At 41.8% G+C, this 16,445-nt stretch overlaps 1 protein-coding gene across 1 annotated transcript in view; it reads left to right on the forward strand.

Moving 5' to 3' along the window:
* The window catches only part of LOC144762222 (cysteine-rich venom protein TEL1-like), a 333,433-nt gene that overhangs the window by 269,935 nt on the left and 47,053 nt on the right, over positions 1-16,445 (forward strand). The window lies entirely within an intron of this gene.

Here is a 16,445-nt window from a genome sequence, read left to right on the forward strand (position 1 = left end):
AATATTCCTTGATTTTCCCTTTGAATGGCATAATAATACAAGCAACATTTAATGGTTTGGCACAGCATCTACTGGGTGACCCCAAATTGGTCTCAGACTTCATGACATGACTTTCAGTGTGAAAAACTAGAATGCATTCGCTTTTATGACAACTAGCACTCACAATGAATTGAGCTGAGACTACAGAGGAAAACTGTGCCGTGGCATGAATGAAGAACACTAGAAATGCCTATGAACCTGTTCTTCAGAGATGAACTTTTTTTTTCTAAATTACAGGTTTAGATCTTTAGTTTTGAGAATGTTTCTAACCATCCAAAACTGGTCCTCCAGTTAAAGGTCCATTGGTTAAAGTTGCAGTAGGGATGCAAACGATGTCAGTGGTGGGGCATAACAAACTGCATTATTCCAACTAATTCATTTCTCTGCATTATCACTCACTTCCTTTGTCCACAGGGTGGCTTACACTCTGAAAGCTACAAAGGAAGATGTTTCACATGGGCAGGCAAGAGAAATGTCTAGTTGTAACATACACACTGATGTCGTTCTTTTCAAGTTTCCAGACATTACTCTCTTCAGCCATAGTAGCAAAGTTACAAACAGACAAGCAGGCATCATTGGCCGACTCCTGGTTTGTTCCACTAGTCACTGAAGCAAATCTAGAGACTCATCACTTCACAAGCTTCTCTCATAATGTCTGGAATTCTTAAATAAAACAGTATGGAGGTTCTCCTGTCTCCTTCTTTTTCAGTCCTCTCTCTTCTAGAGGTTGTTCAAACAATGCAATTTAAAGGGTAAACTCAGTTAGGGACTAGTGATTATTTTAAAGCAAATACAATATTAATAGCACATTCCTTTGCCAAGTTGTGCAAAATATTTTTTTCTGCTGAATGCTCAACCAACATTCTGTATACTTTTATTTCAATTTTATTTTCCTTTTCTGTTCCTACGTTTCCTCCCCGGGCCAGTCCATTTACGTCTACGCGGATCATAGCAAATCCTCACCCCAAGCTCCTCCATCTGCACTAGATCCATTTGGCGTTTGGCCAAAAGTCTCTTGAAAATGTGTTTGTAAAGAATCAGGTATAATTCAGACATATTCGATCTAATTCTCAATTAACAACTGAGGAGCCTTTCTGTACTAGTACATTTAGTTCACAGCTTGATAGTTATTAAAGTGGCATGTTTGACATTTCAAACGCTGTGTCCTGATCCAACCTAAGTTAACCAGGGTGTCTGGAAAGCATCTTCCATGAAAAAACAGCAACATCACTCCACAAAAGAAGCTCCCAGAATTATTCTGTAACAAAATCACCTCCATATACAACAACTTTAACCCTTGACCATACTACGTCTCTATCGCAGATCAACTCAACTTCCCATCTCAGCCAAAGAACAAATGTCATCCCCATCATAACCACTGCCCCATCTGATCCTAGCCTCCAAAATACCTTATCCAAAGGACTCCTATCAATCAACACAACACTAGCACAAACCTCAACACTGCCACTGACTAAACCATATTCCTGGACACCAGGAAACATGCCACTGTCACGCCCTCTGCTTAGGAAAGCATCTGCTGACCCAGCCACACTCTCCAACTACCTTCCAATAAACCTCTTTTCATATCCGGCTGAGGCCTTAGAGATAATAATTAAAAGAAGCCTCACTGACTACCACAGAATACACCAGCTCAACGATGTCACGCAGTTCAGCTTCAGGCTCAAACACAGTACAGAAATACCACTTATTGCTGCCACAGACAACATAGCATAATCCTTGACCAAGGAGACACAACATGCTCAGTCTACTGAACTTCTGTACAGCATTTGACACAGTCTCACTCTCTATCCTAATTAGGTGCCAACATGAGAATGGCACTCAAGGACCTGTTCTATGCTTGATCTGTTCCTTCGTAATGGACAGAACACAGTCTTGCATTCTGGCACCTTCCTCCTTGGAAGCCTGCAAACTCATCTTTGGAGTGCCTCAAGGTTCATTGTTCGGCCCCACTATTTTGAATGCACACATTAACCCTCTTGCAAATTTCTTCCGTGCATACAACTTCAGCATCCTCTCCTACACTGACTGCATGCAAATCATACTTTCCTTCTCAGACAAGACCCCAACACAAGAAACAAGTTAACTACCTGCATGACACAACCGCTAGATAAAAAACCCAACTGTCTCAAGATCAATATCAACAAGACAGAAGTAGTGATCTCCGGCAAGAGCACCTTGACATGAGACTCCAACGTATGGCTGTATGAACTTGGACCCACCACAATCTTCAGGAACCTCAGAAACATCATCAATGGCGAACAGGAAATGACTGTACAAGTCAACGGCGGCCCTGCATTCCGCTTCCACACCTTGAAGATGTTGAGGAAGATCTTTAAAACAACAAAAAAGCATCACTCATGCCCTTGTCACCAGAATGCTGGACTATGGGTACACCCTCTGTACTGGGATGACCAAGCAACTCACTACAAGACTGCAAACTATCTGGAACTGGCCAGCCAGACTCATCCCTAACATCTAACACAGAACGCACATCACACCACAAGGAGCTCAACTGAGTCCTAAAACACAAATTTGCTAATTTTAAACCCCTTAAGCACACATTCAAGGCATTACATTTCTATTATGTTAAATTAAAGTAATACATTTTAATTTATACATCATTTAATGTTCATTTAATTTGATGAGTTAATGCACTTTAACTATTAATTTTATTGGCTATAGGTTAGTTTCACTGACACAACTGAGGCCCATTCTTAAGTTCTTTGACCGTGGCACCAGGCAGCTGATAGTCCAGGCCACGGTATTATCTCGCCTGGACTATGCTAGCTCGCTTTTGGTAGGGACCAATGTGGCTGAGACCATCCGCCTCCAACGCGTGCAGAATGCCGCGGCGAGAGCCATTGTTGGCCTACCCCGAACGAGTTCTGTCTCGGGAGTCTTGAGATCTCTGCACTGGCTCCCCATCAAATCACGCATCCAGTTTAAGGTGTTGTGCTTGGCGTTTAAGATCTTGAGGGGAGTAGGTCTGCCAATTCTTGCTGATCTCCTGTCGTGGTATGTTCCTTCCCGCGCTCTGAGATCGGGAAGTCAAGCGCTCGCTGTGGTCCCCCGATACAGGCTGTGTCGGGTTGGTGGTCGCTCTTTCCGGGTCAGGGCGGCTGAACTTTGGAATTCCCTCCCAGCGGACTTGCGGCTATTGGATGACCTTTTGGCCTTCCGCAAAGCATTGAAAACTTTCCTTTTTAAATAAATTCCCTTTTATCTGTGTTGTGTTTCTGCTAACTGTTGCACATTGCCTGCCATGCGCCAGGACGCCCCTTAGCTGGGGCAGCTGTGCGCAATACAAATGTGCATAACATAACATAACATAACAACATTGATGATAAAAATATTGAGTAAAAAATATAGACATTCAAAATGTCAACTACTATACTTGAACAGGTGTGTACATATATAGACTAAAAAATATCGATTACAAAAATATAGATGTATAAAATATCAACTTTTATATAAATATAAATTAAAATAATGTATATTAAATATATTAAATATTAAATATAATTTTAACAAACAAAATGTAATACATTTTATTCAAATATAACACATAAACTTAACAAAAATAATAAACACAAACATAATAATATATATACATATATATTTACTGTAAAACAATTCTGGAACTAATATTTTTCATTTATGTTAAAAGTTTAAAATAACATACAAAATAAAAATATATAATAATGATTTAAAATATAAAAAAAATAAAATCTATAATAAAATAAAACATTACACTAACACAAAATATTTAAACCTAAATTTCACAATGCAATCAGTGCAACAGTAGGAAAAGTGTTGGATAGCAATGGGGTAAAAATAACTATTCTCACTCCAATGAGTGCAACAGTAGGGTAAGTGTTGGATAGCGGACAAAGTAAATGTATTATTATATCTTCAGGGTTTGCAACAGTGGAGAAAGTGTTGGATAGCAGAGGAGTAAAAATTACTATTTCCACTAAAGTAAGAGCAACAGTAGGGAAAGTGTCAGATAGTGGAATGGCAAATAGTACTATTCCCACTCCACTGAGTGCAACAATAGGGAAAATGCTGGATAGCGAAGGGGTGAAAATTGCTGTTTTCACTCCTCCAGTGAGTGCAACATTAGGAAATATTTTGAATAGTGGAGGGGTAAAATGTACTATTGTGACTCCAGTGAGAGCAACAGTAGAGAAAGTGTTGGATAGCGGAGGGGCATACATTACTATTCCCACTCCAAAGAGTGCAATAGTAGAGAAAGTGTTGGACAGCAGTACTATTCCGACTCCACTGAATGCAACAGTATGATAACTGTTGTATAGCGGAGGGGTAAAAAAAAATTATTCCCACTCCAATGAGTGCAAAAGGAGCGAAAGTGTTGGATAGCCGAGGGGTAAACATTATTGTTCCAATCCAGTGAATGCAACTTTAGGGAAAGTGTTGGATAGCTGAAGGGTAAAATTAACTATTCCCACTTAAGTGAGTGCAACAGTAAGAAAAGTGTGGATAGCGGAGGGGTTTTAATTACTATTCCAACTCCAGTGAGTACAGCAGTAGGGAAGTTGTTGGATAGCTGAGGGGTAAAAAATTACTATTCCCATTCCAGTGACTGCAACAGTAGGGAAAGTGCTGGATAGCAGAGCGGTAAAAATTACTATTCCCACTCCAACAGTTATTTAAAACAATATAGTTTTTTTTATCATAAAAATAAATAAAAACATATTTTACAAAAGCAAATACATTAAATATATAAAAAGAAAACATATTTCATATTAATTTCATATAACAAAAACCTACAAATATTATATAAAATATTAAATACATTTAAAAAAATTAAACTAGAAAATATTTACAAACAAATACATTAATTAAGACATAAATGTATTTATTTTATTTCCTACCCTCTAACACCACACCAAAAACAAAACACTTCAATTTTTTTTAATTAAATGTAATTCCATCATTAACATAATTAATAATCAATTAAACAAATAGTATTAATAAAAAAAGCTAATAAACATTAATTGACTACACACACTTTAACACTATGATATCCATAACACACACCTAAATTAACTTATAAAGTAATAAAACACAATTAAAATGTATTTTTAAATTAAAAACAATTACTTATAACAATTTAGGACCCAATTCCAATCTCACTTGGAAATGCCTCTGTAAAACTCCGATCTGGAGGGCTTACCGTGCGAATCGCGCTGTGCTTGTCTGGCCAAACAAGTATGATGCAGCCATATTCTGACAGACTCAGTTCATTCGGACTCGATACCGATAGCAGTTTCATCTTGCTGAGACCAAGTCGATGTGGCTGCCCAATTCGTGCATCAAACTCGCTCGTTCGGATGCCGGGTCAATTGCACAGCACGATTCGGCTCCGGGCGAGTTGGTTAAGGAGATTCGGGTTTGAAAAGGATTCGGTCAGCAAGACGAGATCTTCGCATCGTACTTGGCTGTTCAGAATGGGGGGAAAGTCAGACGTAAACAGTGGCTCAGAAACGGATTTGGCCATTCCGGGTCCTGTCAGGAGCCCTTTCAACCGCGATCAGAATCGAGCCCTAATATTAAAGTAATTAAAATGTATTTAATACCCACACTTTACCCCTTTAAAACAAAAAAGAACACACACAAAATAAACAATTACCCAAAATAAATATAAAGTAATTAACATTATTTAACAACTATATATTAATTAATTAAATAAAAACTACTTCCCACCCTTTACTCCTGTAAACACCACAACACACACCTTTAACTAACTAGCAATTACCATAATAAATGTTACATTTATTTAATTATTAACAATTATTAAACAATTAACAATAATAAATACATAAACTTCTTAGTGCCCTTTACCCCTATAAACCCCAAACCACTCTCGTAAAATTAATTACACAAATACAATAATTAATTACCAATTAATTATTGTATTTAAAATGAATTAAGAACCAATATTTAATTCATCATTAATAATAAATTACTTCCCACACTTTACACTTGTAAACACCACAAGACACACCTAAAATTCTTTACACAATTACCATAATTAATTACCAATTAATTAATCAAAATTAAATAAAAGCAATTATTTATTAATTAATATTAAATTACTGTACACATTTAAAACTACATCTCAATTAAACAAATAGTATTAAATACAACATTATCTATTCATTTATTGTAATATTATTCTTTTTAATAACTACTTGCTTTGATGGTGCTCAGCAAAGTGGCGGGCAACGGGATAAGATTTATCTTTATTTGTGATTGCCCGCATATGTTCAAGAATTCTGAGTTTTGCTGGTTTTATCGTGCTGCCGATATATCGCAGCTCGCAGGGACAGGTCAGGCAGTATACAGTGTACTCAGAGTTACAGTTGAGCAGCTGTTTGATTTTAATATTGGGTTTTTTCTCGCCTGTGCGGTTAGGATGTTCCAACATTTTGCCACTGAATTTACAAGCCTTACACTTAAGACAAGGAAAAAAGCCAACTATATTTGACACTTTGATGGGTTGGACCGATGTTTTAAAATGGCTATGGACCAAATGGTCTGCCAGAGAGGGACACCTCCTGTGTGTTATTAGTGGTCTCCTTGGCAGACTTCTTTTCAACGTTTTGTCTGCAGTTAGTATGTGCCAGTGTTTTTGGAAGATGTTAACTACATCCGCTGATTTGGTACTGAATTCTGTTATCATTCGTACCTCGTCAGGTGCCTCAGTTTTCAACTTGGGATTCAGGAGGTCCCTCCTATTGACCCCAGAGGCTTTGGCCTTGGCTTGTTTGAGGAGGTTGTTGTTATAACCTCTGTCCTCAAACCTCTCTTGTGCTTCCATTATAGCGAGTTTGTAATCCTGTTCTAAAGAGCAATTTCTCTTTAGGCGTAAAAACTCGCCATAAGGTACATTTTTGACAAGACTTTTAGGATGGTACGAGTTAGCGTGTAAAACTGCATTACCCGCAGTAGGTTTTCTGTACAGGCGGGTTTGCAGGATGTTATTGTATACAAACACTTCCAAATCCAAATAATTAATACTGGTAGAACTAATAGTACTTGTAAACCTTAGATTAAGGGTGTTGGTATTCAAGATTGTAATGTACTCTTCTGCTGACTGACGGTCACCATGCCAAATTATAAACAGGTCATCTATGTACCTAGTCCACATAAGGATTTTTTCTGTCCATTTCTGATTAGAGTCCTCCCATGCCTCATGCTTCTCCCACCAGCCCACGAACAAATTCGCGTAGCTGGGGGAGAAGCACGAACCCATGGAGGTCCCTCTTTTTTGGTTGTACATAGTCCCATCAAATAAAAAATTGTTATTGAACAAACAGAATCTAATCATAGACAAAATCATGGAACTATGGTCCTTAAAGTGTTCAGGTTTACGATCTAAAAACCATTTGATGGCAACAAGACCCTGTTCGTGGTCAATGCATGTATATAAGTTGACCACATCTAGTGTGATCATCAACATTCCAGAGTCCCATGTTATACTATCCATGACACTAAGAAAGTCTTGGGTGTCTTTAAGATAGGATGAAAGGTCTTTGACAAAGGGTGCGAGGTATGAGTCTATAAATCTAGAAGTGTTTTCAAGAAGGCTGCCAAAAAAAAAAAAAAAAAAAATTTTAAAAAAAATATATAAAAATAAATAAATATATATATATATATATATATATACATTTAGTTATTTTTGTTTCAATGAAAAAGCTTAGTTATAGTTAGGGGAAAGTATTTTCCCTATACCAACCACGTTTAAACTACACAAACTTTAAAAAATGTAAAGTTATAGTCATAACTTTCATTTACAATTTGTCCACCACCTTCAAATGATTATAAATAGTGTACTTTGTCACACATTCAACTCATTCACCAGACTACACTAACTACAACTGTGCTGTGACAAAAATTATCAGTCATGAAGTTATCTGTGGTTATAAATGCCATGATTTCACATGCTATAATGAAAGGCTATAAGCGGTGAATGTAAAAGGCATGAGTTGTAGTTAAGGTAATCAGTGCAAAAATAAAATCAATTCTGTGAAAACGGCAAGTAACAGTTTAAAAACAGATAGTGTAAGGGTGCCAGAGTCAACAACAAGCATTCCCTCCCAGCACTCGTCCGCTGCGGGTAGCGCGATGCATTGAATTTAAAGCCCCAGGTCAGGTGACCGGCAGCCGGTGATCCCCCGCCTCCCCTCACCTCTAGCCCGGAAGAAACTATACCACGCCTTCCTCCACTACAACCGGGAGGACCTGAAGTGGAATGGGGAGTATGCAGTCTAGGAAGGCGTCGGAGATGAGGCAGGTAGGTTAAATGAATCAGGCTGAGACAGGCGATCAGTGAAAAAAATATAATCAATTCTGTGAAAACGGTAAGTAACAGTTTAAAAACAGATAGTGTAAGGGTGCCAGAGTTCAACAACAAGCATTCCCTCCCAGCGTGTGTCCCTGTGTCAGTTGGAATCCAAACGTGGATGCTAGATGAAGAGTACCTAAAAGCAGAGGGGACAAATCCTGGGTCACTCAGGGGTGACCAGGGGCTTGGTAGACGAATGCCCAGCAATGTCGGGTGCTTCAGGTGTGTTTAGGGTGTTCTTGACTCTGCACCCACCAGGACCAGGCGACATTGAGGACAACCAGGAGCTGGATATGAGCTGTCCTTTGAAGGTAGTCAAGTGCTGAGGAGTCAGTGTCCGGCTGGAGCACCAACAAGCCTTGACAGATACAACCCATAAAGATGGTCAAGGAAGGTTACAGTTCCGATCAGCAATGTCCAGGAGACTCATCAAACACAGTAGAGATGATACAAGCCTTGAGCAACCAGAGGAGCCCAAGGTAAGCAGAGTTGACCCTCAAGAGGACCCACAGGCCAGAGGCACAGGAGTCAATACGTATATTAATTTGAAGGCGGTGGATAAATTGTAAATGAAAGTTACAACTATAACTTTAGAATTTTTTAAGTTTGTGTAGTTTAAACATGGTTTGTAGAGGGAAAATACAATTTTCTAACAATGACTTAGCATTAACCTTTGTTTTTTTAATGAATTTGAATGTCAGTCAGTCAGTCAGTCAGAATTTGAATGGTTATTACATTTTCTGAAAACAAATGTGTTTCGAATCATAAAGTTCAGTGTCACATGTGGAAAGCAGTTATGTTGAGTGTCTTACGATAGTGTTCTAAAGACAATTTTAAAAGCCTGGAGTATTGCAGATTTGAATTGAGTGTAGTAGAGAGGAGTAGCTCAGCGTACAGTGTAGTAAAGTGCTAAACAGTGTAGTGGCATGTGTCTCATATAGTGAAGTCAAGTATCCTTGACTGAAGAAGCGAATTGTACAGTGGAATAGCTACATGAACGGCAGAGTAGGGTGTTGTATACTGTCATAGAGGAGAGTAGAGTGTTTTAGAGTGGAACAGGGCTAAGAGGAGTTCCACAGAGGAGAGTATCATCAAGTGGAATGTTATAAAGTACAGTGGAGGATAGCATTTTAGCATATCATATAGTGGATTCGCGTATCACAGAGAGAAGTTGAGCGGCATGTCGCTAAGTGTCATACAGTGTAGTACAGTGACTTAGAGTGGATGGACGTAAAGTGGAGTAGAGTGTCATAGAGTGTAGTACAGTGTTGCAGTGTGGAGTGGCGTACAGTGGAGTAGAGTGTGGGACAGTAGAGCAGCGTAGAGTGGAACATATTACAGTGGCGGAGAGTGGGATTAAGTGTAATAGAGTGGAGTATGGTAGAGTGGAGGGGAGCACACTGGAGTAGGTTAGTGTAGAGTATATAAAGTGCCATAACTATAGTGACATGGTGTGCAGTAGAGTAAAGTGGCATAACATATAATGGAGTACAGTGTCAGAAAATGGAGTATTGTGTTCTACAATAGAGTGTAGTGGGGTGTTGTACAATATTGGAAAGTGATGCAGACTACAGTAGAGACATCATAATTGATTTTTGTAGAGTGGAATGGTGTAGAGTACAGTACAGTGTTAAAGAGTATGGTAGAGTGTATTGGCACACAGTGTTATATAGTACAATGGCATTGAGTGGCATAGAGTGGAGTAGCATTCAGTGGAGTATTGGTGTAGAATGTCGTACTGTGTCAGAGTAGAGTGGAGTAAAGTGCAGTGGCATACAAAGAGTTGCTCACAGTGCAGTATAGTGGACTAGAGTATCACAGAGTAGAGTGGTTACAGTGATGTACAGTAACATACATTATAGTACATTGTTGTACAGTGGACTAAAGGAATATAAATAGGAGTAAAGTGGCAGAGAGTGGAATACAGTGTAGTAGAGTACTGTAGAGTGGATTTTCATAGAGTAAAACAGTTTGTGAAACAGTGGAGCTGCATAGAGTGGATTGTTGTATGGCAGCGTAGAGTGAGTTAAAGTTTTGTATAGCGGCGTAGAGTTAAATGGAGTGGTGTAACAAACAATACAAAAGTACAAAGAGCATGTTACTGTGTTGTAGAGCAGAGTAGAGCAGCATGAAATGTAGTCTACTGCTGTAACGTAGGAGGTAAACTATTATCAATTATAGTAGGGTCTCGTACAGTAGAGTGGAGTGGTGTGTTGCATAGAAAAGTGTTGAATAGTAGAATAGAGTATTGTACAATGAAGTGTACAGGTGTACAGCGGAGAACAGAGTTGGACAGTGGACAGTACGGGTATAGAGTGGAGTAGACTTTTATGCTGTGGAAATCTATAGAGTGGAGGAGAGCGTAGTAGAATGAAGTGGCAAAGAGTGGAATGAGGTACACTGTAGTGGCATAGAGTGTATTACCATAAAGTGGAATAGCATGCCATTGAATACTGGAAAGTGGAGTGTAGACGAGTGATGTGGCATTGAGTGGAAAATCAAATAGTAGAGTGGTGTACTGTGGAGTGAAGTAAAGTGGAGTAGGGTACAGTGGATTAAAATAGAGTGGAGTGGTATTCAATGAAGGGCATAGTGTAGAGTTGAGGAAGCTGGTATAAACTGGAGTGGTGTGTTATACAGCAGTGATGTGTTGTATGGTACAATGTTGGAAGCTATCGTAGAGTGTTGTACAATAGTGTACAGACTTAGGGGCCGATTAGGATCGCGGTTTTCCCGCATCCTCCGGGCCGGCGGAAGCCACCGCTGGGGAGGCACAAAAGACCCACTGCCAAATTAGGATGGCGGTGGGTCTCAAAATCGGTCCGCAGATTTTCCGCCGCGGTCGCCTTCCCCAGGTTGAGTGGGGGGTGGTGGGTGCACAGGGGGTACCTATGGTACCCCCCTGCATTTGCGTGCACAAAGCGGCAGGCACCGCGGTGGCGGTCACATCCTAATTGCCATGGAGGGACCGCCGCTGCCCATGCGGACGGTCCCTCATACTCAGTGGTGGCGGACGGACGCGAGTCCGTCCGCAATCATAATCGACCCCTTAGTGTTGAATGTAAATGTGGAAAGTGTAGTTACGGGGATAGAGTTACAAAGAGCTGTTGCTCAAATATGAATTTACTTCGAAAATACAAAAGGCAAAAGGCGTTTTGCAAAACAGTAACAGTTGGCTTAATGAAACACTTCGACCAGGTGAACCGATAGAGAAGCGGGTCTGAGGACCATCTCTAAGTACAATCAATTTAAACATATTTTTATACATGTCCCTGGGTATCATAAAGTACTTCTGATCATCCTTTTTTGGTAAATGTGGGCCTTGTCTATGGAGTCATATATAAGGTCCCTGATAACAAATGCAGGTAGGCCTTAACCTTGCGTGAACACAATGTCTAGATGTCCAGCATGAGGGTGCACTTGATCACTGCATGTACTGTGTGTGCTATATCCTCATTGCCATTGTGTTCTTAACTTCATGTATCATCTGATTGTATTAACCCTGGGTGTAGTTTGCATACAAGCGCTACGCGTAGCTACATGAAGTGCACTTTGCACTACGTGAGCTAAGCGTAGCTACACGAACTGCGTAGTGCACTGTGCAAAATGCTGTTCGCACTGATTGCACAGTGCCGGATGCTTGTCTGCACTGTGCAATCAGTGCAAACCGCATCTTGCACAGTGCAAGCAGTCTTTTCTTGCCGCTCGAGTAGATTTCTACTCGAGCAGCAGCTTTCTCAACGCGGACTGGTAGTTTCTCATTGCGAGCGGTCACAAGCATATGCGATCACTCGCAATGAGAAACCTGACCTCCCCGCATTGTGCTACGTGCAATTCGCGTAGTGCGAAGTAGCGCAAACTTCACAAACTATGCAAGCGTAGCGTAGTACTTCACCCAGGTTTAAACTGTGTGATGTTTTCGAATGCCCGCACCCTTTCAGTCATGTGGGCTTTAGTGGGGCCAATCTCCCTTGACCATTGTGGTGTAGCTGGTCATATCTTGGGGATTGACCTGAGTTTCCTGTTCGTGCATTTGTCTGCTGGCTACATGCCACCCCACCTATGACCGGTCGGTCAATAACCCCAGGCCTGGGTCTCAGAGCCTGCCTGGCCACGTATTTTGGGGTTGGTGTTGACTGAAGGTTTAAATCGGGCCCATTTGATAATAGTGATCTAATTTCATTCGTGTACGCAAGTGCATCATTGTGCATGTTGACATTAATTTTATCAATATAAAGAGAGTGTTGTAGATTTTTGGAGAGTGATGCTTTATGGAGTGGAGAAGAGTTCACTGGTAACATAGAGTGGAGTTGTGTACAGTGGAGGGGCATTAAGTGGAAGAGCATAGAGTGGAGTAGCGTAGACCTGAGTGGTGTTCAGTGGGGTGGCATAGAGTAATAGCGTATAGTGTAGTGACGTACAGTGGAGTGGCATAAAGCGTAATAGCATATAGTGTAGTAGAGTACAGTGGAGTGGTGCACAGTAAAGTGGTTTAGACAGGAGTGGTGTATTGTGGCGAGAGGTAAAGTGTAATAGCATACAGTTGAGTGGCATACAGTGGAGTGGGGTAAAGTAGAATACCATACAGTAGAGGGGTGAAGATTGAAGTTGTGTACAGTGTAATAGCTTAGAATGGAGTGGTGTAGACTGGAATAGTGTACATTGGAGTAAAGTGGAGTGGCATAGATTAGAATAGCATAGTGTGTAATAGCATAGAATATAATAGCATAAAGTGGATTGGCATACAGTGAATTGGCATAGGCAGGAGTTGTGTACAGTGGGGTGGGGTACAGTGAAATAGGATATAGGGGGGTGGCATAGAGTGGAGTGGCATCTAATGGGCTAGCAGTGCATTGCAGTGGCATAAGTTATAGTTATAGTTAGCTCAGATAACTAACTATAACTGCCAAATTTCACTGCCTAACTATAATGTCCATGTAACCTTTGTTTTTACAGTAACTTGTTTATTTCTATTTACTAACTATAAAGACCATGTAACCTTTGGTTTTCAGTGAATTTCTAAGGTTTTTCGAAATCTATACATTAACTATAACATCGCTGTAACCTTTGGTTGTTTAAGTGTTTTCCTATGTTTTTTATCTAGTAGTCCCTTTTGCAGAGTGGTGGAGAATGTGGGCGGGGCTTCTGACCATCTGTCAGGAGTCCTGCTTTGTCGTACTTACTGGATGTAACAGGAGGGCTTCTGGCCCCTAAGAACTATCAGCATCCAAGAGGACTTCATCCCCCAACCAGCAGTGTGCCAGGAGGTGTATTTTCAGACTAGTAGAGAAAGGGGGTGTGGACTCTGAACGCCTCTCATCAATCCTGCTGTGTGGGATTTACTGGAGGTAATAGGAGGGCTTGTTGGCACCCATGAATCCTTAACAACCAAGAGGGCCTCATCCCCCAACCAGCAATGTGCAAGAAGGTGCACTTGCAGAGTGGTGAAGAAAGGGGGCGTGGCCTTCAGCAACTTGAGGGTCCTTCTTTTTTTGGCAGGGGGCCAAACAGCCCCCCTTTCCCAGACCAATTTCGGCCAGGGGGACCCCTTCCACTGGGGCCTGGTTGATGTTGTATGGAAAAGGGGAGCCATGCAGTCCCATTCGCTTGGATGATTTCGGACCCAGGGACCTATTCACCATCCACCAGGGCCGGCCTTTATTTAAAACAAATATTATAATTTTAAGGGAAGGGGGTTTAGTCGCCCCCCTCCATAGGCCGCTTTCAGATCTGGCAACCCCATCCCCCTAGACCCGGCCTCTTTTTTACTTAAAAAAAATACAGGGAGATTGGCTGAGGGGGCCACCATCCTGGGCCAATTTCGGCCCTGAGGACCACACCCACTGTGGCCAGCCTCACTTGGGGGTGCTCTAGTCCCCACGGAGTATACCAACTCTGTGGGGGGCCATGGGGGAGCCTCAAAACCCCCACAGTCCCTGCCGGCTTGCCGCCTCCTGCGGGAGCCAGCTTTGCTTTCACAGGGAGAGAGCTGCTGAACATGCAGCTCACTTCTGTGAAAGAAATTGTGCTCCGCTTGCAGCAAGTAAAAGCAAAATCCTCACACTTGCTTAAAGCGCAGCACAGTTTGCTATGGCTTGGCAGGAGAGGTAAAGGTTTTAACGTAAAGCTCCTGAGAGTGTCCCTGGAGGGATGTGGCAGTCCCAGGCCCATGTTAGCTCCAGGAAGGGTCTGTGAGACCCCTTCCATTGTTTCTATTTGCCCTGCGGGAGTGATGGTCCCCAGGGGTGTAGGGGCTCTGCATGACCCCTGCATTTTTTCCAGTCATAGCCTCCCTCATTTAAAAAAAAAAGAAGTCCCAGCAATATTGTGGTCCATGGGGCATTTGTAATCTCCAAATGCTCTGGGACTTGCCCACCCGGAGCCAATTAGAAATGAAAAACAGGAGCTCCTGCTTTCAGTGGGATTCGTGGACCAAGTGTGACTATGGGCAAACCTTTTTAGAAAAAGGCTTTCTTGGGCCCTGCGGGGTCCCAATGGGACCCCCCTAAGAGGCCTAGGTGTCTGGGGTTTTCTACCCGGCCCCCTTTTCTTTATTTGTAATATTTTTTACTGTGACTCAGTTCAAATGAGTCACAAGATGGCTGCTAAGACTTCCTGGTGGGAAGGGTTGGCAGCCAATCAGATCTCAGCATGAGATATGGAGGGGTTGCGGATCCTCTGCGTCCATAAATATTCAACTGGAAATTTCTTTAAATAACTTAGCAACTTTTGACCAGATTTACACCATTTAACAAAAGCACCACCTGTCCATCTATGACTTGATAGATAAAGAGGATCCAGACGTTTTCTTAATGACAGAAACCTGGCTTCAGGACTCTGACTCTGCCATATTGAACTTGGCATTTCCCCAGAACTATACCATCTTCACCTCTAATAGGACCACAAGAGGTGGTGGCATTGCTATGGCTGTCAAATCCTGCTTCCCAGCAGAATGGAAGCCATCAGGACTACCCGCATGTGAAAGCGCCATTTTTAAAGTCGCCTTCTCCCATCAGTTCACCTTCAGTGGGCTGCTGGTCTACCGCCCCCCCGGCAATGACTCGGTATTTAGATCCGCCTTGGCCGATATGGTCAGTCCTATAGCATTGGGCTGTGCCAACTTTAATATTCTGGGTGACCTTAACATCCATTTTGATAATGGGTCATCCACTACCGTTAGCTCCCTGTTGGCTGACTTGGAAGCTCTCCAACTTATTCAGCTTGTCACCCGTCCAACTCATGTTGGAGGCCATATCCTTGACCCCTTCTTTTCCACACTCGAGGGGTTAAGGGTGTCAGATCCAAGGAGGATAGGGTGGACTGATCATCTACTTGTAGAGGCACTTTGCCCGGTCCATGACAAGCCGTTTATATCCAGGGAAAGGCTAACTCTTAAAAGGCCGTGGTATAAACTTACGCTGGAGGAGTTCTACGGTATATTAGAGCGGAAACCTTTAAACAATCTCACCAATGTGGAACAAGGCTACCAACAGTTTTGCCTGTGGGTAACTGACGCCTTGGACTCTCTGATACCTTTACGATGGGCGAAAGGCCGAACAAAAGTACCTAGCCCCTGGTATAACGAGTCTTTGGCAGAATTGAAAAGATCCTGCCGTAAGACAGAGAGGGAATGGAGACGCTCATATGACCCGGCCCAGAAAATCCGGTATTCCACTGAGTTAAAGTTTTATCACAGAGCTATATGCAGAGCTAGAGCTGCATTTTATGCCCAGGAATTTGCCACCAGTACCAACCGCTCAAAACTGATTTTTAAGGTACTGAAGGACCTAATGAAAAATAGATCCTCAGCAGAGGCGATTTGCACAGACTCACACTGTGATAAACTGGCCTCTTTTTTTGTGGAGAAAGTGGAAAAAATATATCACGGGTTCGACACACTCCACCAGGATCGAGAAGCCACTGTCTCTGATACATTGGATCATGAGCCTCTGGCTATCTTACCTGAATTGTCGGTTGAGGCTTTTGACAGACTCAGCCTCAAGGTCAAATCAGG

Source organism: Lissotriton helveticus, chromosome 6 (assembly GCF_964261635.1).
Source record: "Lissotriton helveticus chromosome 6, aLisHel1.1, whole genome shotgun sequence".
Classification (NCBI taxonomy): Eukaryota; Metazoa; Chordata; class Amphibia; order Caudata; family Salamandridae; genus Lissotriton; species Lissotriton helveticus.